This window comes from Nycticebus coucang, chromosome 19, assembly GCF_027406575.1.
Source record: "Nycticebus coucang isolate mNycCou1 chromosome 19, mNycCou1.pri, whole genome shotgun sequence".
NCBI lineage: Eukaryota > Metazoa > Chordata > Mammalia > Primates > Lorisidae > Nycticebus > Nycticebus coucang.
The window spans coordinates 42,413,867-42,436,095 of NC_069798.1; positions in this window are offsets into that span (position 1 = coordinate 42,413,867).

A 22,229-nucleotide genomic window follows, 5' to 3' on the forward strand; every position below is an offset into this window, starting at 1 on the left:
CCTGGGACAAAGTAGAGTACCATAGTGTCATAGCTTATAGCAAACTCAAACTACTGGGGGTCAAGTGATCCTCTTGCCTCAGCTCCTGATTACCTGGGACTACAGGTGCCTGCCACCACGCTGGGCTAATTTTTTTCTATTTTTAGAGTTGGGGTCTCTCTCACTTGCTTTGGCTGGTCTCGAATTGGTGAGCTCAAGCAATCCAACTACCTTGGCCTCGCAGAGTGCTAGGATTACTTGCGTGAGCCACTGTGTCCGGCTGAGATGGCTTAAATACAAAAAAATGATAAATACTGAAGGTGATAGATAACGTAAGTATCCTGACATGATCAATGCATATGCTCTGCAAGTAATAAAATATCTCATATGCCCCCTAAATATGTACAAATATTATGTATCAACCAAAAATAAATAATAAGTAAGTAATAAAAATTCAGATAATACGAAGAGTTGACAAGGATGTATAGGACAAAAAGTTTCTTACACATGCCTGATAGGAGAGTAAAATGGTGCAACTATTTTGGAAAACAATCTGGAATATTTTGGAAATACAATTATCCTTTAAAGCTAAAGATTCATTTACCTTGTGACCAAAAACTTCCATCCTGAGATGCTCTTGAACATTTGCAAAATGATATCTATATGTACAAGCATTGTTTGTAGTAGTAAAATCAAGAAACAACTCCAAAATATCCATCAACAGAAGAATGGTCATCTAAACTGTAATCAGTTCATACAGTGGGATATTTTACAGCAGAGAAATGGATGAACTAGAGCTTCTGTTACCATTTGGATGAATCTCTAACGCAGTGGTTTCCAACCTGTTTGCTATGACACACTGGTGTGCCATGAGAGGATCTGAGATGTGTGTGCTGTGAAAATTTTTAAAGATCATTAATTAAGTTGTTATTACTATTATTATTATTTTTAGTAGCGTGCCGTGGCATCACAGCTGCACAGCAACCTCCAGCTCTTGGGCTTAGGCTATTCTCTTGCCTCAGCTCTTGAGTAGCTAGGACTACAGGTGCCCACCACAATGCCCAGCTATTTTTGTGTTGTAGTTTGGCCGGGGCTGGTTTTGAACCCACCACCCTCGGTATATGGGCCCAGCACCCTACTCACTGAGTCACAGGCACCGCCTAATTAAATTTTTTTTTTTGCAGTTTTTGGCCCGGGCTGGGTTTGAATCTGCCACCTCCGGCATATGGGGCCAGCGCCCTACTCCTTTGAATTATTTTTGAAAGAAGCTCCAAGCACAATAAGTATATATATTTTTTTAACTCTCTCTCTCTCTTTTTTCTTTGATCAACATAATTTAAGTGTCCTGCAGAAATTTAACTATAGGTTCAAATGTGAGATAAAAAAAAAGGTTGAAAAACGCTGCTCTAAAGCGTACTCTTGAGTGAAAACTGATGTTACAGACAATATATACAAAGACAAAATTCAAAGTAGTGTGTGCCCTTTGAGGGAGAGAGGATTACATGACTGGGGATGGACACACAGGAGTTTCAAAGACATTGGGAATGTTCTGTCTCAAACTGGGTGGTAGACAAATTGAGGTTTGTTTTTTCACTTCCTCTATATCTTTATTATGTATATTCTTTATATCAATATAAGTATTCTACAATATAACTAAATATTATTTAATACTTTTTAAATTTTTTGTGTTAAGACATTTATCATATACTCTTAGTTGTTTTGAAATGTACCCTTGCATTGAGATTCCACCAAATATCCTCCCTCCACTCAGCCTCCCTCATCCTCCCCTCTCCCCTCTTTCTTTCTGGACTATATTTGTGTTTTATCATTTGTATGAATGTTTAAGTGTTTACATATTGGTTTCATAATAGTATTGAGTACATTGGATACTTTTTTCCCCTTCTGGAGATACTTTACTAAGAAGAATATGTTCCAGATCCATCCAGGTAAACACAAAAGATGTAAAGTCTCCATCTTTTTATGGCTGCATAGTATTCCATGGTATACATTTGCCACAATTTGTTTACCCATTCATGGGTTGATAGTCACTTAGGCTGCCTCCATGACTTGGCTATTATGAATGGGGCTGCAATAAACATTCTGGTGCAAATGTCTTTGTTGTAAAATAATTTTTGTTCATCTGGGATAGATACTTAGTAATGATATTGCAGGATCACATAGTAGGTCAATTTTTAGTTCCTTCAGAATTCTCCATACTTCTTTCCAAAAAGGCTGTATTACTTTGCAATCCCACCAGCAGTGTAGAAGTGTTCCCTTCTCTCCACATCCATGCCATTATCTGCAGTTTTGGGATTTTGTGATGTGGGCTAATCTTACTGGAGTTCAGTGATATCTCAAAGTGATTTAGTTTTGCATTTCTCTGATGACTAAAGATGATGAACATTTTTTCATGTGTTTGGCCATTCTCCTGTCATCATCAGAGAAGTTTCTGTTCAAGTCTCTTGCCACAAAGAAGTGGGGTTATTTGTTCTTATTGATTAATTTGAGTTCTCTGTAGATTCTAGTTATCAGATCTTTGTCGAAAACATAACCTGTAAAAATCTCCCATTCTGAAGGCTGTCTGTTTGCTTTACTTGTAGTGCCCTTAGCTGTGCAGATTAAATACTTATTGATTGAAATATTTATAAGCCAGTGTGAAACACCACACCAGCAATCAGGAGAGTCTATAGGCTGAGCACCTCTGGGTAACTGACCCTGTGTTTGGCCCTTGAATGCATGTACAGACCAGCCTCCACTCCTCACTACCAGCAAGACAAGATAGGTGGGGACATGCTACACCCAAAATGCCCAATGAGAGGGATTGCCTATGTGCTCTGAACTAGACAAAAGGAAGCAGGAAGTGGGATTCGGGTTAAAGCCTGTAGTTGCAAAGTTAAAGAAGAGAGGGGCTGATCAGAGAAGGCTCTCCTTGGGGATGTCCCTTACCTTCTCACAGTACCAGCCTCTGTTGACACCCACGTTGCCATGCCCAATGGAGACCCGACTCAGGGGGCTAAGGAGAACAGTCAGCTCGATGTGGAAAATGTCTGTGCGGCCTCGGTCAAACACACCACCCTCCAGGAAGATTTTCCCGCTGTTCTTAAGTCCTCTGGCCCCGTACATGACCAAGTAGATTTTGGATTTTGTTCCAGCCCCACGGACGTCTCCAGTAAAGACAGTGACAATATACGTGACAGCTGGTGTGGAAACAATGGGTGGAGAGGGTTTGACTTGAGCTACATTATCAGAGCCATGCCCATCCCATAGCTGGCTACAGCACCCCGCAAGGTCCCTCCTGTCACACATCCTCCTTCCCTTCATGTGCTCCTCCTACAGATAACAGCCAAGGTCCCCCTTGACCTCATTTCCTCTTTTCCAGCATTTGTGTGTCAGTGCATCTGAGTTTGGGAATAAACTGCATGTATTATTGCATCAAACTGTCAGAGCTGATTACAGGAAACAAACAACGAGAAGGAGGACTTGGAATGGCCAGGAAAAGTACTTATTATTAATGATAATTACCATGTGTACATTATTAATAGCTGCCATATGAATTCTAATATGTCTAATCTAATTATAATAGTCAATTTCATTAATGGAGATTTATATTCAGAGCTATCTGATTCATTTAACTTGCTCTTTCACTGATAACTTAAAAACATAACTTCTAACAGAAGGCATTAACGTCCTCCTTTAACACCTGATGTAATGGAATGAGGGAGGATTGAGGGAGAGAGGGAACACTGTAGGTTGGTTTATTTTGGGTTTTGGTCGGTTAGGAGGCAATATGAGAATACGAAATTCTGAGGAAGAGCCAGCAAGGGGAGATTAAACTCTGAGATAGGGCAGAGTAAGAAAAATACATCAAAGACAAACATTTGGATAGGCAGTCATGCTAAAATCTGGCCTATGTTCTTTGATTCTGTGCTAGGGTCTAAGGCCATTGGCACTATAAGCCTTATTAATTCTCTCACCCTGCTCTATTCCGTATCATTCATGACCTCAGAGTAATAAAAACCCCAAGTTTCTTTGGGAGACAGTACATGCAACTCTATGGATGCATTATTCATCACACATTCACGCCTTCTTTTGTTCAGCAGACATTTACTCAGTGCTTACTAGATGCCAAGACTTCGGGAGTTTACAAAGATAGAAAGGAATGGTCGCTGCTCTTAAAAAGTGGGTCTGGAGCTTTCTTTCTCCAAGACACATGGACAGATGGTGTTCTCACCCAGACATCCATGGCCGGGTTATGGGCAATTCTCAGCTGCTGTCATTTCTTCTCTTCTCTATCACTGGAGATAAGTACTGGTGACACATTCAATGGGATTATATTAAATCTATTCTAGTATGTTTTTAAGTCATTGCACATGACTTATGACATGCCTGACAATGGTCAGGCCACAATGCTGAGGCTGAAAAGTGCTGCCACAGATGAGCATTTAGTCTCCTGAACAGCAGCAGCAAAGGCCCACCCAGGATGCACAGAGCAAAAGATGGAGAAATTACCAGCCCAGGGGAGGTCAGGGAAGCGGGAATTGGCAAATCAGGAAGAAGAGATAAGATTTTATAGGCTGAGAGGAAAGCAAGATCCAAAGATAAAGGGAGAGAAAGATTAATGTAAACAGAGCAGGGTTTGGGGGCTTGGGGGAAAGCATTTGGACGAGGTGGGGGGGGGAGAACGGAAGGCATGAGGGGTGCAGTGGGCGAGAGTGTGTGGGAAGACTCTGCTGATAGGATAAACTGCAGCCTAACTGTGGGAAATTTGCATATTATGATACAGAATGTGGACTTTATGCAGCGATGAGCCATGGAAGGTTCTGGGCTGTGTACAATATCATCGATTCTCTAAACCATCCATGACCATGCCTGCCATGCTGGGTGTGGGAGCCTTTCCATGGAATTCACACAGGGTAGGGCTTTAGGAAACAGATCAAACCCTGGATCTGACACTTGCCAGCTGTGTGACACTTGCCAGCAGGCCTCTTAACTTCTCAGTGCCTTAGTTTCCTCCTCCATTGAATGGGAACAATAACAGTTCCTATATTAGAGGGTGATTGTGAGGCTTAAGGGACACAAAGTGAGTCAGGTGCCTTGAATGGGGTCTGGCATATAGCAAACATTTGATATTAGGAAGTGTTAAAGGTAAATCAATGTCCTTGTAAACATCCACTCTTATCAGAAGTTCACATTCTGGCTTCATCCTGTTGAATAACGTCCTTTACCCTGGGCATTGCTCCAGGTCCCCAGGCATGAATAGAGCCCCCGCTGTAGCCCCGAGGAATGTTTCCAGGTCCAATCTGCAAACCTGGCTGGTTCCTGCTTAACCACAGCCTTGGGGTGTACAGATGAAAACACTGACCCTCAGGGAGAAAGTGAAATAGCAACCGGGCCTCCCCTTTCTTCAGATATACCTGTGGTCTCAGCTCCATGCACTAAAATATCTCTTTGGATTTTGCCATCATCCTCATCCAAGGCTAGCCAGCGGTTGAGCGGGAAGTCATATTTTCTTTTGTTCCCAATATCTTCAATGACAATCTGGGAAGGAGAAGAGAGGGAAGGGATGTGGGTAAGTGTGGCTGAGGGTGCACCTGGTGATCTAATCCAATCCTCCAATCACCCGCGCGCTCTCCAAGAATACACTCTCATCTCCTTAATGGCCTGAGGAAAGCTTATCACAAGGACACAACTGTGTCCAGGAAAACCTGGCAAAGCTTAGCGTCATACAGGGATAACAGCCAACTACCTCCTACTTGGATTACTGAGCCACTGCTGCAGATCATTTTTTAAACTGAAGCAAGAAACTTGGCAGAATGTGCCCTGTGAGACTAGGATGCAAGACCTGGAAGCCTGGATTTTCAAACTGTGATGAGATCAGCACCTTCCTCGCATGCTGAAGGTTGGTATTCTGACCAGATTGGTAAGAAACAGAGTCCATGCGATGGGAATTATAAACCTCAGATTCGGCACACAGAATCCTGGGATCTGATTGATGATTAGGGCTGAAAATATCAGCCACTGACAGACAGTGAGGCTAATGAAATTGGCCATATGTGAAGCCAATGAGACTCTCACGTGAACCAGGTTAGTGAGGCTGAGATAAAGGCGTCCTCTAGAATGTGCCAAAAAAATTGAGGGGCTCTCCCAAAATGTGCTGGGAAGATCCAAATGAAAACTTGCTCTCAGACAAGCAGAACTATTAACTAGCTTGTGTTCTCCAGTCAGAACACCGTGTGAGCAGAGGGTGACCTTTTTACTATTTAGATATATACCATAACATCATGTCGTGTACCTTAAATATACACAATAACATTTATTTTTTTAAAAAAATCAATCACTTTACAACAGCATTAAGACAATAAAATACTACCAAGACCAAGTAAGCACCTGGTAGCTTGTGAAATACTGGAGACAGTACTGTAAAAACCAAAGGCATTAGAGCAAAAATACACTTTAATGGTTGTCACTGCACATGCTTAAAGTGTGCAACCCTTTGCTTTACATTATTCCCATGGAAAATCCTGTCTCATATTAACTGAGTTTCAAATTATGTCAATTTTAAGGAATGCATGTCTTGCCTAACATGCCACCAACCTGTACCAAAGACCCAGTGGACATAAGAAAAGAAACATCACATCAGGGCAGAGCTATACCAAGATAGTGCTAGCTAGGATCTGAGAATTGGACTAAGGACCTCCATTTAGCCCTGCAAATAAGAAGGGAATTCAAGAATTACACAATTGCAACAGCTAATGATAAACATAGAAGGAGGAGGAGGAGAGATTTAATAAATACAGGAGAACTTCCATAGTTAATCACCTCCCTACGGTGACCACCTCCTTATGTTGACCTCAATTTCATAGACCACCTCCCTGCAATGACTTGCTGATTTTCACAGGCCTGACATGCTTTACATATCCTCAGTGGAAGTTCTCCATATGTTGACCAGGATGTTACAGACCCTTGGGTGGTCAACTTACAGAGGTTCTACTGTATGTCCTATGTGCCAGGTGCAGCTTGACTATTGTCAAACATAAATCTGAATTGGACCCTATCTCATTTGAGGCTGGGTAAAGAGAAAACTCCAGGTTAAAGCTTATGAAAAGTGCTCCTGAATCAAAGACAGAGAAATCATTCCAAAGAATCAAAAGAAGGGTAGAATTCTGGAAGTGACCTAATATATAACACAGAAAAAGAATTCAGGTGTAGAATATAAATGTCTTAACACAATAACTAAAAGGGTGCCGTGAAGGCTATGTTAACCAGTTTGATGAAAATATTTCAGATTGTACCCCATGATTGCATTAATGTACACAGCTATGGTTTAATAATCAATCAATCAATCAATCCACCCTGAGATATCATCTAATCCCAGTGAGAATGGCCCACATAACAAAGTCTCAAAACTGCAATGCTGGCATGGATGTGGAGTGAAGAGAATACTTTTACACTGCTGGTGGGACTGCAAACTAATAAAAAAAAAAAAAAGAAAAAGAATTCAGGAAACTGGGATGCTTAATAGAATACAATAAGATTTAGTCTTTATGAAGTAGGAATAAATATCTTTAAGAATAGAAGGGGAAAGTCAGTAAGATGATATGAAATGGTAGGTCATGGTAGATCTGTTCAATGAAATACTATTATAGTCATTTAAAATTATATTGTGGGGCAGTGCCTGTAGCTCAGTGGTTAGGGTGCTAGCCACCTACACCGAGGCTGGTGGGTTTAAACCCAGCCCGGGCCAGCTAAAATCAACAATGACAACTACAACAAAAAAATGGCTGGGCACGTTGTGGTGGGCGCCTTTAGTCCCAGCTACTTGGAAGGCTGAGGCAAGAGAATTAAGTCCAAGAGTTGGAGGTTGCTGTGAGCTGTGATGTCATAGCACTCTACCAAGGGCGACATAATGAGACTCTGTCTCAAAAAAAAAAAAAATTATGTTGTGAAATATCCATGTCATTCTATTTAAATAACATGGGAAAATATGCATCTTATATTTAAAAGAGAAAACAAAGCAGTTTGTAAAATATTGTGTTCATAATGGTCCCATTTAAAAAAATAATATATATTATATGTAGAAAGATGACTGGAGATACTTAACAAAATACTAATTGGTTATGTTTGGGTGATGAAATTATAAGTAACCAAATTATCTTACTTTTGCTTATTTGTATTTTCTAAACTTTTTACAATGAATAAGTATAACATTACTTTTTTAAGAATAAAAACACTTAAACACATTCATAATTGAAATGCACATTGACAGAGAAAAGGAATGAAACTTATAATATGGAAAAGCGAATCAATGATTTGATGGTAAAGAATTTGATAAGTTCTCAAAGAATGCAAAGAAAATAGAGATAAAGAGTGTTGACCAAAATTAAGGCTTCTGAGGAACAAATAATTTGATAAAGGTCTATTGAAAGCCAAATTTGAGGATCAACCTGGGAAGACACATCAACAAAGTTAGGCATATTCCAAAGTCTGCTGCAATTCCAGTGTGAAGGCAACAAAGTAACATGTCTTGGCACAGGAACCTGCCTCCTTCATGACAGCACATGAGTGAATGGCCCTATGTGACCAAGAAAGAGGTCAAGAGGGTGCAACTGCTCACCCATACAGCTCCTAAATCTTGTGTTTTTACTCACTGTCTCCTTTTCAGGATGAGGAACTGGACCTCAAGGTAGTTGTTCTGTGCCCAATCCAGGCTGAGGTCATAAAACATACCTTTCTCTTCCAACAAATTGAATAGAACACATCTCTGCTTCTGTGTTGACTGTCTGGATTCTGGACTCTTGCTCCATTTCTTTTTCAATCCAAACAGCAGTTCCACTTAGCCTCCTAGAACACTGTTCAGCACCAACATACTTCTTTTAAAACCAGCTAAGCCCTTTTCAAAAGAACATTGGCCATTTTGTGCCTCATTGATTAAATGCCCAGTCCCATGCCAATAGCTAGAGAGGTGCCCTCAAGGACTGTCAGGCTAGGTATGAAAACAAGAGTGGCAAACACTCTAGGATGCTCCCTCAATACCCTTTCCCAATCACCTTCTTCTTAGCCCACTTCTATTAGTCAATTTCAAAGGCCAGAAAGCTAACCATTTGATTTCCCAGTTTCCGGCCAATGAAATGCAGCCAAAAGTTCCAAGGAGGGCTCTGTTTCTTTCGAAATAAGGCAAGACCCAACAGAAAACAAAGTTTTTATTCCTCTTGTCAAAGATTTTATCCTCTTTGTCTTTCCCTCTCTTCCTGCCCGGAATACAGGTAAGATGGTTGGAGATTTAGCAGCCACTATGAGATTATGAGGCAGTAAGTTGGAGGATAAAAGGCACAATGCTAAGCATGGCGACACAGAGAAAGAACACGCTCTCCAGAAGGCAGCTGCAAAGCCCTGAGCTGACTATGTCTGGATTTCCTGTGAGATTAAAAAATAAGTCCTTAGTTGTTTAATATTACACTTTCATTTTCTGATACTTGTAGCCAAATACTTCCTAACTGATGAGAGAAGATAAATGAAATTAAGCAATAACAAAACCATAACTATCAGAAAACTTCATTCTTTCTAGTCAAATAGTTAAAAATCTGATGGTTTTCTGTTTTAAGCAATAAGAGCTTTCTCAAAATATTTTTCAAAAATATTTAACATTAATGTTTCCCTGTCATTCTGTGATGACTTGGAATAAACTGATGTCTTAATAACCAAAGGAAATACATGCAAAGCCTGGTAGCCTGTTTTGTAAATGACCTCATATTTTTGTGAATTTTTAATATTCTTTTGGCATTTTGTATCTTTTCTAACTGCCCATTACTGTTCTCAGTAACCCTACCTCTTACAGTGCCTCTTTCCCCTTCTAATTTTCTGCTATAGGTTTAGAGTTATAGGTAGTCAGTTTGCTGGAAGGGATTAAACATGCTGACTCTAGACTGTGAATGAGAAGCCTTTTCCTTCAAAGTAAGGGCAAGGCAAGATAGATCCAAGGTAGGAGCTTTCCTCACAAACATTAAACTAGATATGTCTTAGCTGCTCAGAAGCCTTTTTGCTTTCTTCTTAATCTTAATGTTGTCCCTGATCGGTAAAAACCATGAAGCACCAGAGATCCCCAAACTTAGGGTAAAAATCAACAGCCTAAGATAAGTCACAAAAAAGTATATGATTTGGGTCAAATGAATGCTATAAGCAATCAGGGTCATAAGCTTTCATGGGAAGGAGAGGTTCTGGAGGGCTGGAGTCAGGGAGAGTTTCGTAGAAGGCCTGGGGTAGGTTCACATGGGAGAGCCAGGCTTTCTAGGAAAGTGATCCATGGGTGAAGTCTTGGAGCCCACGGGAGGGCAGCGTGGTTGGCCAGCTGGCTTAGGTAGACGAGTGGATGCAGACAGAGCTAGAGGGGAGATTGGGGGCTCTGATACAGCCCTCTGAAGAGCCAGAGCCACCCCCCTCCCAGGCCATAGGGACCACAGACAAGCAGCCAAACTCACCTTGGACAGGAACCAGCCTGCAGAGCTCCCCTTGTTGTTGTGGCCAATGTTGATTTTCATCAGCTGCCCCAAATCCGGGGCATCCAGCATGAACTTGTCTTCGGCTCCCTTTTCAAAGTTGTCCTTTTCATTTTCTAGCCTACGCTCTCCTGTGTGCACGGACATGTAAGGAAATTACAAAAAAGACCAGAAGAGAAGAAAGAACCAACCCCAAGCCTTATTGGTCCACCCACTGAAAGAAGCTCTTCCAAAGTCAACAAGGGTGGCTTCCTCCTGAGATCTAAGGGCTACTTACATCCCCCCAGCCTCCGGGAAAGGCAGAGGTTTATGTTGTGTGTGGCTGGGCCAGGTCACTTAACTCAGCTTCTGATTTTTTTTTTTTTTCTACCTTAGTCTGGAGTCTCCATCCTAAAAGTGATTTGTACCCCTATCTCTATCAAAAAGATATTCCTTTAGAGTTTCTTATACAATTTTTATAGTTTCGAGATGGGCACAGCAGCTCATACCTGTAATCGTAGCACTCTGAAAGGCCAAGGTGGGAAAATTACTTGAGCTCAGGAGTTCAAGACCAGCCTGAGGAAGAGCAAGACTCTATCTCTACTAAAAATAAAAAATTAGCTGAGTATTGAGGCAGGTGCCTATAGTCCCAGCTATTCAGGAGTCTGAGGTAGGAGTATCACTTGAACCCAGGAGAATGAGGTTACGGTGAGCTAGGCTGACTCCATAGCACTCTAGCCTGGGACAACACAGTGAGACTCTGTCTCAAAAACAAACAAAAAAAAACTTTATAGTTTTGCTTTTTCACATTTAAGTATTTAGCCCATCTGAAATTTATTTTGTGCATTTTTGTGCACAAAAATTTATTTTTGTGTCATATTGCTCCTGGACCCCAGCCTCAGGAAAGAGTCAAATGCTTCTCCAATGATGTGGCTTAAAGATTCACAGTCCAAAAGCTAGTGTCCCTGTCCCAGGTCTGAGGTTTTGCCATCCAAATTCCTTCTGGGATGACCAAGTATTTGATGGGTAACAGAGATCTGCATATTTGCTATTGTTCCTGTCTGTTGATTTTCCCTAATACATTCTGTCCTAGATGGTGTTAGTGGTGGTGGTGATGATGATGACAATGATATAACACGCACTGCCGGATAATTCACATTATAATTTCTTTCTTAATTGATTAATTATTTAGAAATGTATTTGTTTTAAGAAATATACTTTTTAGTTTCTAAATGGGGTGAGATGTTGGAGTTTCTTCTAATTTTATTGACTTATGAACAAGGAACGTTGTCTGTATGTTATTGATCCATTGATGTTTGTTAAGACTTGCTTTGTCTTTTAGTACATAGTCATTATATGCTTGATAAGAATGTGTATTCTCTACACATTGGAAACAGTAATATATGTATTTCTATTAGATAGAGCTTACTATCTGTGCAGTTAAATCTTCTCCACTCATACTAAATTTTTATCCACTTGAACTATCAATTATTGAGAACATTGTACATACAGTAAAATATCCCACTGTGATTATATATTTGTCAAGTTTCTCCAAGAATTGTGTTAATTTTTTCTTCACATATTTTGAGATGATGTTGTAAAATTTGTACAAGTTTAAAATTATTACATTATTCTTTTTGTTATTATTTCTTTTGTTGTTGTTTAATATACTTTCATTTCCAACAAAGTGGTTTGCCTTTAAGTTTAATTTCACAGATATTAGTATAGTATTTCACTCAAATACAGTTATGCCAGATTTTTCCTATGGTTGATATTTTCCTGGGATAATGTACTCCATCTTATTTGTTCTCAGACTTCCTGTATCATATACCATGTTTAAGCTGGATTTTTTTTCCTTTTCATGTAACCTAAGAATATCTTTTAACTGATGATATTTTACTTTATTCTATTCATTGTGATTATTGATACTTTTATCTTACTTTTTACTATTAGCAATGCTTTATTTTTCTTCTCTATCCTCATTACCCGCCTTCTATTAAATTGAGGAGTGTTTTCTTGTACTCCTTCTATTGGTTTATAAATTACACATTTCTATTTTATGGTGGTTACTTTTAAATTTTTAATATGCATACTTGACTTACTGAAGTGTATGGTAATCATTATCTTTACTCTTCTGAGAGTGTGGACAAAGTCAAGGACCAAGAACTTTATTATATCTCAACTCTTATCATGCACTTTCCTTCCAAATATTATTGATTTTAATTGTTTGGAATCCACATTTTCTCATGCCCTGATATTAGTAACTATTATTAATTATTTTGCATATTCAATGCTTGCTTAGATTTGTTACATAAATTATCTATTTTTATTTTGTTCACCTGTGTTTCTTGTTTCTCACTTCTTCTGTGTACAATTTTCTTTTTTCTTAAAATACACCCTTTTGTGGTTGTTTAAGCATAAACCTATGAAGGGTAAACTATTTCTACTTTTCCGCATGAGAACTTTGTAAATTTTTCTCTCACTCTGGAATGATAACCTAACTGCTGCAGGCTTATAAAATGATATATATTCTTGCTCAGAACATTAAAATATCATTCCATGGATTTATGACCTTTACAGTTTGCTGATAGGAATTTACCATCAATACACATATAAGTGTTGTTTTTACAGAAGATAATCTGACAAATCTGCTTTCTTTTAAGATCTTTCTCACTTCCTTTAGTTTTACCAGTGTATCTAAATGTGAATTTGTTTTTATTCATCCTGTTCAATGACTCATTTGCTACTTTAATCTGAAGATTCATATCTTTGCCAAGTCTGGAAAAGTTTCAGCCATTATCTCTTTGATTATTTCCTCTGGCCTATTCTCCATGTTCTCTGTCTTTGGAACTCCTATTCAGTATCTATCAGAACTTCTCATTCTCTCCACTACGTCTCATGACCTCTCATTTGCATTTTACAACCATTTATCTCTGGGCTACATGTGAGTGTTTTGCTCAAATTTGTCTTATGGTTTACTAGTTCTCCATGTAACCATTTTTGATTGTGTTGTTTAACCCACCCATAAAGGGCTTATCTTTTACAACTGTATTTTCATTTCCTATATGTCTATTTGGGTTTTTTCCCCTAACTTAGCTATGTTTTTCGTGGTGCCTGTTTTTTTCCTTAAATTACATATTTTAAGTGTTTAATCAGTTTAAACAATTTAAGTTTTAGCCTTTCTCAAATTACTCCATTATCTGAAACTCTTGAGGATTTCACCTTACTGTTTGTTGTGTCAACTGATACTTAGTCATGACGATGACATACTTGAGTGTTCTGTAGTTTTGGAAAGTGAACTCATCTTCAATACTTTATCTGTAGGAATTTCATGCAGTCTTGCAAATGCTTCTATCAAATAACCAAGAGTATTACTGGCACAGAACCAATTCTCTGTAGTTAGAGGGGAAGGGTTTCCAAATCATTACTATAGTGTAAAAACCTCAAGCCCATATAGAGTGCAGGCCTAAGGTATACATTTCTCAGCTTTATTATTATTTTTTTTTAAGTCTAGAGTTCTTGCCAAGATAAGTTTGTTATAGTGTTAAGCAGATTTTTTTTCTTGGTCTATTTTTTCACTGAAGATGTTCCTATGAACCTTCAGGGCCCCTGGCTTTATGTGCAGTTTTAATTTCAAATCTCTTGCCACACGCAGGGCCAAGGTCTCATTTTCTGACCCCAAATGGGCATTAAAGCCCATCCTCTAGATTTTTGAGCATAAAAGTGCTCTTCTTCCAGGATCTGCAGCATCAATTCCTAGTTAACACTTTGCTTTTGAGTTTCCGCTTCATTTCAGGCACCTGGAGATTTCTCTTTTTTTCCTTACAAGCACAGCAATGCATTTTGTATTCTTTAATATATTGTGTCCAAAGTCACATGTCTCTGCAGCTTTTCTGAACTCTGTGTTATTCTGCTAAATTGGCAGAAGCAACAGAAAACCACCTGTCTCCATTCCTCAGTTCCTGACCTGAACTTCCACCTAATACCCACAACTGTGTCTATGCCCTCAGTTCCTGCTTCCCCTGTGAAGCCAACTCCAGTTCAGTTCCCATCCCCAGTCCCATTCTGGTCTGCCCCAGACCACTGCATTGAGTCTGGCCAAGCCTAACCACATTCAAAAGTATAATTCAACATGGACATGGAGCTTAGGGACATAAAGAGAGTGAGAATGAGTCTCCTGGAGATGTGCAGCTTGGGAGTGTTCACAATCTAGGATGCTGGATAATTTCAATCAACTCAAAAACCAGACATACTTTATTCTGAAAACACATCACACACATAGATTTTATAACACAAATGGACATCCTACAGTCCAGGAAAGACCATGACAAGCCACATCACAAGAAGTGAGATGCTTAACAAAGGAACAAAGAGGGTTCAAGCTCCCTTCCTCAGCCAGGATTGTGGGACATCAAAGAAGCAATCCTGTGCATGGTCTATAAAGGAAGGATTCAAATCCATTACCTGTGTCTCCAAACTCCCCAAAGATATTGATGAAGACATCAGCATCTGTCCCTGCACCAATTACATCACCAGTGTACACCTTGACTTCATACTTGTTACCTGAGAACAAGGACAGAGAAAGTCTAGTTCTTAGGATCCTGAGAATAGAAGAACACAGACCCCAAAGTAGCTTCTAAACCATCCAGTCTTCCCCCAGCAATCCATGAATTGGCATCACTACAGTCAATAACAGAGCAAAAAAGAAATCACTCAACATTGGTTCCAAGTGGTCATTGCTACACTGTATGCACTGAATAAATCAGAGGTAGAGGGACCGTCTCTCATCATCTACTAATGTACTGCCTTGGGACACATGAATCAGCCCAGACCCAAGATACCACCGGAACCAACTCACCAGGTTATCCCCTCTGAACTACTGAAATGCCTGTAATTGGCCCCCTGCTCCTCCTCTGCCTTTTCTTATCCATTTTTCACACTGCATCACAGTGTATAAATTCAATGGGGAAATTGAATTCTGCAGATGAAAATCAAATGTACATGTGAATAGTGAAAGCCATAACCAAGGCAAAGATAAGATCAACCAATGGTGACCAGTAAATACATGTTTATGGGTTACCTTGTTTAAAGGCCTATATCCACTTCCATATCTTTGCTCTATTCATTGAAAAGAATTAATTCTCTGTTATCCCACAAATGGCTCAACCTCAGCCATGTCCTCAAGGGGGGATGGTTTGCAATGCAAACTCCAGGACGTGATGCACCCTGCCCAAAGCTCCATGATGCCTGCTAAGAGGGTGGGGAGCAAAGGCCAGGGGCTGGGATATAGTCAGGGGAAGGAGATGCCTCCAGCTTTTCCAAAGGCTGAGATATCTCCCTTTATTTTCCCCTTCTTACAGTGGCTTTCTGGTTGTTGTGTGGCAGAATCCTTTTTTCAGATGCTTTACACCCAATGTGTGAAGCTGGTAAAACTGGAGCTATTCTAATTGAGGCCCAGAGCCCCAGCTCCTCTGCCCATCTCCTCCCTGGATCCTTCTCTAACTCCTTCCTCTAGGACTCAGAGGTCTTTCTCTTCTGTGTTCCTCAGTTCTGCTATATCATTTGTGTCAATGATTTTGGTGTTTTGCCACCCATTGCCTTGTGACATACACTGTTTCCTGCAGGTAAGGCTTATAACTTACTCAAGAGCTTACAAGAGGGCTGTAAGTAATCTCTCCCACACCCCTAGCACAGTGTTGGGTATATATATTACAGATTCATTAAGTATGTTGGCAAAAAAATAGAGTTAAATTTCCTAAAATTCGAAGTACCAGGGAAGTTGCTTAGAGCAAGAGGTGAAGTGAGGTGAAGATAAAACTTATTATGTCACTTCTCTACTCCTACAGATAGTACAGGACCAGCCTTCTAAGTATGACACGGTGCAGGTCCTGCAGAGCACCCCAGGGGACAGCCCACACACTGCCCCTGAGAGCTGGTCCTTTACCTGGTGAGAACATGAGTCAGAGAAGACACTGTCTTCTCTTTCTCTCCTCCATCCTCATTTGGTGAAACCCATTAGTGGGAGAGGAAAGAATCCTCCAATCCTAGTCCTAACTGAGGGCTCCAGGAGCAACAGTCACTTTCAGCTCCCCACGTGCTCTCACTCAACCACAACGATCCACTGAGACAGATGCCTTCAGAAAAGGCCAGGCCCAAGCAAGCCTGAAGTCGGGAGCTCAAAACTTGGGCCGCACTTAGACTACCTGGCAGTAATGCCTGGAAGGTCTTAAAAGGCAGATTTCCAGGTTTCCCTCCTAGAGTCTCTGAGTCATATTGTTTGTAAGGACCAGGAGTCCCTTGGCCATGGCCAGCTGATTCTGCTCTTATCATCTGCTTTGTTCTAGAGGTCTTCTGCCAGGGTTGGGTTCTTCCCTTCCCAGCTGGCAGGGCCTCTGAGAACTTTGTCTTAGTTCACAACCTTTCCCAGCTCTAGTGGGCTCACTTCCCACAGAGACAAAACCTATCTTCAAAATGGAAAGATACCCAAAGTACCTGGGCTGGTGATGCCAGGGTGGGTGGGTGGGTGTGGCTGGGGAGGCTCTGACAGCCATTGCTGGGTATCATTCTATTGGAAGGGCACTGGGACTCCAGGGGGAACTGGCACAGTGAAGCAGGCGAAAGGATGACAGTGGATGGGAAGCATTTGTGGAAGGAGTAGCCAATATTCTAAATCATTCCAGAAGGCAGAACTAGAATTAGTGGGTTGAATTATAAAGAAGGAGATTTTAGCTCACAAAAGGAAAGATTTTTTAGTATCTAGGACTATCCAACAAAGGAATGGGATACCCTTGGAGGAGTGAGCATCCCATCCCTAGAGACACCTAAGTAGTTACTATGTGCCAAGCACATTGGTGGAGAGCCATCTGCCAGGGACACTGCAGAAAGAATGCTATAGTGAGAGGACGTGGGAACACTAAAGCTCCTTTTTAATCTGCAATGCTGTGACGTTTGACCAGGAAGGCAGCCCTGCAGACCAGGAAGCCAAGAGATCAAGGAAGCATCTTAGAAGGCAGAGGAGGCACCCAGCTCAGTACAAGTAAGGACTAGGAGGCAGAAGCCCGAGCAGCATCCATGTCCTGGGAAAGTCTAGAGAGCAGAGCATTAGGCCAAAGAGGGTACCTTGAGAGCTGAGAGGCAGGCCAAGGGCCAGGGATCAAGAGGCCAGAGTCGAGGTGGAAAGCTTCCAGGCTTTCTGGCTGAGGTGAACATGGGACCCTCACCCAAGTCAGGTGGACAGAGTGCAGGAGGGAGCCAATTCCAGAACAAGGGCAGACTGTCCTCTAGCATCTGCAGAACTTCCTATGGCAGATGGGGCTCTGAGTCTTCATGTGGTTGGCTGGGCGGAGAATAGGATCCCAGTGTGACAGGTGACCTCCAATCACACTGAAACGAGAATGAGAGCTGCAGTGGGGATAGACAGGTGCACCTTAAAAAACTATTCTTTAAAAGGTGCCATAAGAAAAAAGGTCCATAAAGGACAATGAGATTCATTATATTACTTTTCTTCTTTTTTTCATATTCCCTCTTTAAGCAGAACCCCATACTTTCTAAATGCTATTTTTCTAAACAAGCTCTGGTGCCCAGTGCAATCTTGCCTTGTGCTCAAGGCATATACTGACCAAGACCAGGCTAATGAAAGCAGAGCTCTGTACTCTTGCTGTTGGTAAACCATCAGCAAGCTCATCAAACATTGTTCCCACATGGGCATACAAGTGACCAGAATTTCAGTGAGTACAAATGTGCAGTACTGGTCACAAGTGGATTTTTGCACTTTGAACTCACCCGTTGGATTGACCCTCTGCAAGAGAGCAAACTGCCAACGTAAGGGATGGAGCCATTGCCCTGGTCACAGGGAGCTGGCCAGAGAGAAAGTGAGGGGCCAGTTAAAAAAAACCCTGCCCAAAGGCTAAAGGAAGCAGAGAACTGGGGAGAAAGATGATGTGAAGAAAGGATTCAAAGAGAATGCATGTGGGGGACGGCCACCTTTCCTCTAGGAAAAGGACATGGTTGATTCACTTTCTAGAGCAAACGGTGCTGCCGATTCATGCAGGCATTTGCACTTCACAAGCCACTTCCACATCCTAAACGTCATTTCATTTCATCCTACCACAGCCACATATTCTAGGCAGGGCAGATACTGTTGACATTGTCACTTACAGATAAGGAAACAGAGGCTCAGAAGTGGCTTGCCCAAGGGCACAGAGGTGCTAAATGATACAAGTGGGGCTCAGAGCCTGGTGCCCTGTCTTTGAATCCAGGGCTCTTCCCAGGACACCCAAAGCCTCCTATTCCCTACACCAGAGTCAGAAAACTTATTTTGAGAAGTACCAGATAAAAAGTATTTTATTCTTGTGGCCCATCCAGTCTCTGTTGCAAACATTCAACTCCGCTGTTGTAGCAACACGTGGTTGTGTTCCTGTAACAGTGGAGGGGACAGTTAGCATAATAGCTCCATTTTGCTCCTGACCCCCTGTGGTAATATCCTTTAGGTTCTATAAGCATCTGCTTAGCTCTGCATGCAAGGTAGAGGAAAGATGACAACTGTCCCTTTCCCAAGACTAACTCCAGGGTAGATAAGGAAGGCGTACACATAAGTAAAGATGCTATGTTAAAGATTTACAGGAACATTGCAACCTGAGCCCTCCAAAGTTAACTGACCAAGAACAAAGAAGTTTTACAACATCCTCAGACCCTCACTAACACCCAGATGTCTGTGGTCCTCAGTTACCTCTTGCAACCCAATGCCTCTCTTTCCCTTTCTCTTAAGATAAAAAGGAAACTAAAGTTCATACTAACTTAACATGAACTTGAAACTAGTCCTCCATCTTCTCTGTTCGCTGGCTCTCTAAATGTCACTTTCCTTGTCCCAATACCTTGTCTCCTGATTTATTGGCTGTCCTGCATGAGTGAGTACAAGCTTGGTCTCAGTTATACTCCCACAAGACATGAGTTATGGATACTGATGTTCGAATTTCATATAATTGTTATGTGCCACAAAAGATTATCTTCTTTTGATTTCTTTTCAACCATCAAAAAAATGTGAAAACCATTCTTAGCTTTCAGTCCACACAAAAACAGGGGAGAGGCCAGGTTTGGCCTTCAGGTAATAGTTATGAGATGTCTTGGGCTCTCAGGAGCTATCTGTCTTTAGATAGGGGACCACAGGCAGCTCTGCTCTCTGTGGCCTGAGCAGGGTGGTCAGCTACTGGCTGCAGAATAACAACAGCACATTCTAACCACTAGCTAAGCAGCTCAAGGCTCTGAAGATTGGGGAGCCATCCCCTCTTTCTGCTGGGGTAAAGCAAGTCCTGTGCTCAGGGTGGACAAGCACAGCCAACATTCTCTGCCCCCACAATGCAGTGCAGCTGGACTCAGCCTGGTGGACCCTGGAGTCTGAAAAAGAAGAGGCCTGGTCTGGGGTTTCCCAACAGTGGCGATAAAGGACAGCACCAGTTCTGTGACCTCTTGTGCCTTTAGCTCTCAGCCTGGCTGAGAGCCAGAGAGGAGCAGAGCTTGAAAGAGAGGTTAAGGTCAGGCTGGAGGTGGGGCTAGCAAGAAGCTCACTCCTCTTCCTGAGCAAGCATGGGAGACACAAGGCCTAGTGATTATGGGAACCGCCACCCAACCTAGCTCTAGAGTCGGCCTATGATGTACACATTTGGCATACTGTTATAAAATTCTCACTAGAATCAATTTCTCTCTGGCCTTTCAGCAGGGCTACCATTAGCCTGTGCAGGGCCTTTGCAAATTAGAAAAAATAGAATCCCTTCCTCAAGACACTTTACTGCCATCTGTTGGATAATTGTAATAATAAATACATAAAGCTCCAACTTATCTGATGTGAAATAGGTCTCCTTCCATATTCACACTTGTGCAGTGTCTAACCTCACATCTGAGCCCAAGCAACACCACCTTTTAGGCTGTGGCTTCTTTCTACTAAAGGTCAATATGAACTCTGGAAGGTCAAACTACTTTGCCATTGATCTGAACAATACAGTATGAGGGATAGACCAGGGATTAAGCTAACCACACAGTGCTTTCCAAAGCCAAACAGAATTGAGCTGGGGTCCTGAGCAGGTGGAGTTAGCTGTAGCCTAAAGCCAGATGGCCTGCCTCAAGACCACAGCAAAGGGTTATCTGTGCCCTTGTTCTCCTGCTCAATGGATACACATGCCCAGATGTGCCCTGTTTTTACTTTGCAGGCCCTGTGGCAGGGGCACCAGGCTGCTTCCTCCAAACAGGAAATCAGGCCCCGTAGCCCAGCCAGAAGTGGCTGCGTGGGCTTCCAGAAAAGGCAGGCACTGGCACGTGGGAGCTGCCTGCCTGCACCTGGTGTGCCAGGCGCCCCCACAGCCTCCCCTGCGCTCTGTCTGGAACAGTCAGCACACAGCAGTGACAGAACGCATCTCCAGAGGGCTGCTGCAGGACGTAGGGGGAGGGGTGGAGTGTAGCCATGAGGGCTCAGACCCCATGCCCTAGTGCGGGTGCACAGCTGAGCCCTGCTGGGCTGCTCACCAGTAGGGGCCACAAAAGTCAAGCGATGCCTCACAACTAAGCCTCCATCTCAGGGAGACCCCACTTGGCCTTGGCCTGGGCCTCCTGAAGCTTAACTCTGCCAGGCTTTCTTAGGAAGCCAAGAATCTTGAATGAAAGGAGGAATGGATCCTTCCCCGGCTTTCACCCACCCCAGAGCCTGTTTAAATAGAACGTGGCTGTAAGTGGGTGAGGGGCTTGGTGGGAGGTGGGAAGGAGGATGATCAGGCATGATATTACCCCCCACCCGCAAAGTGGATCCACCGTGGCTCACACCCTGACACCCCTCACTTCCGCTCACTGACAGCAAAGATGCCAGAAGTGAGATAGCACAGGCGCTGCGTAGGAGGAGATGAAAATGGCAAGGGAGAGAAATTCAGCAAGGCTGCCCTGGGGTGTGGGACAGGGGAATGTTCTCTCCCAGCCAGGAAAGGCCCCCTCACCACTCAAGCCTGCACAGATGTGGGACGGGTAGGTAGGGTGATGCCAAGTGCCAGGAGCTGGGACACTGCCAGGCCCTGGACTCACATTCTATCCCCATGCTGCCCCCAGAAGGTTCCTCTTCCTTCCATCAGCTCCAAGGCCCATTGATTTCCACCCAGATCTCCTGTCTCTTTCTGGTGCTGCAGGGTTGCCCTGCCCCCTCCAGCACCTGCAACCCACGCTTCACCTTGTCCTTGCTCAGAGCTCCCACAGCTCTCACCGCCTGGCCTCCTGGAGACAGTCCCCACTCCTGTTACCACACAAAAGGTGCTGGAACAAGGGGCTCCTGGCTTTTTTCTTTTATTTTCCTTCCATAACTTCATTTCCTAGTCTCGCCTTTCTCTTTCACTGTCTTGCAAATAGGACTGGAGCTTTTCTGCTGTCCCCAGAATGCCCACTGGCCCTGGCTCTCTTTGCAGACACACTCACTTCTCAAAATCCTAACAGCTTCTAAGGTTCCTAAGGACCTACAATGGGCCATTCACCTGAATCACCTCCTTTAATGCTCTCAATAACTGACCTGTTGCTACTGGTGTCACCATTTACTAGCCAGGCCATGGAAGCAGAAGCTTGGGAAACTTGATCAAGTTCACTCAGTTAGAAAGGGTGAAGCTCAAATTTGGAATGGGAAGGCTCTCTCTCGGCCGTCTTTACCCCTTCCCTGCTCCAGGTTGAGCTCAAAACCCCAGTTCTCTCAGAAGCACCCTGCTCCCCAAGCCCACCCGGCCCCACTCTCGAGCTCCTGGTGTCCATGTCGCTCCT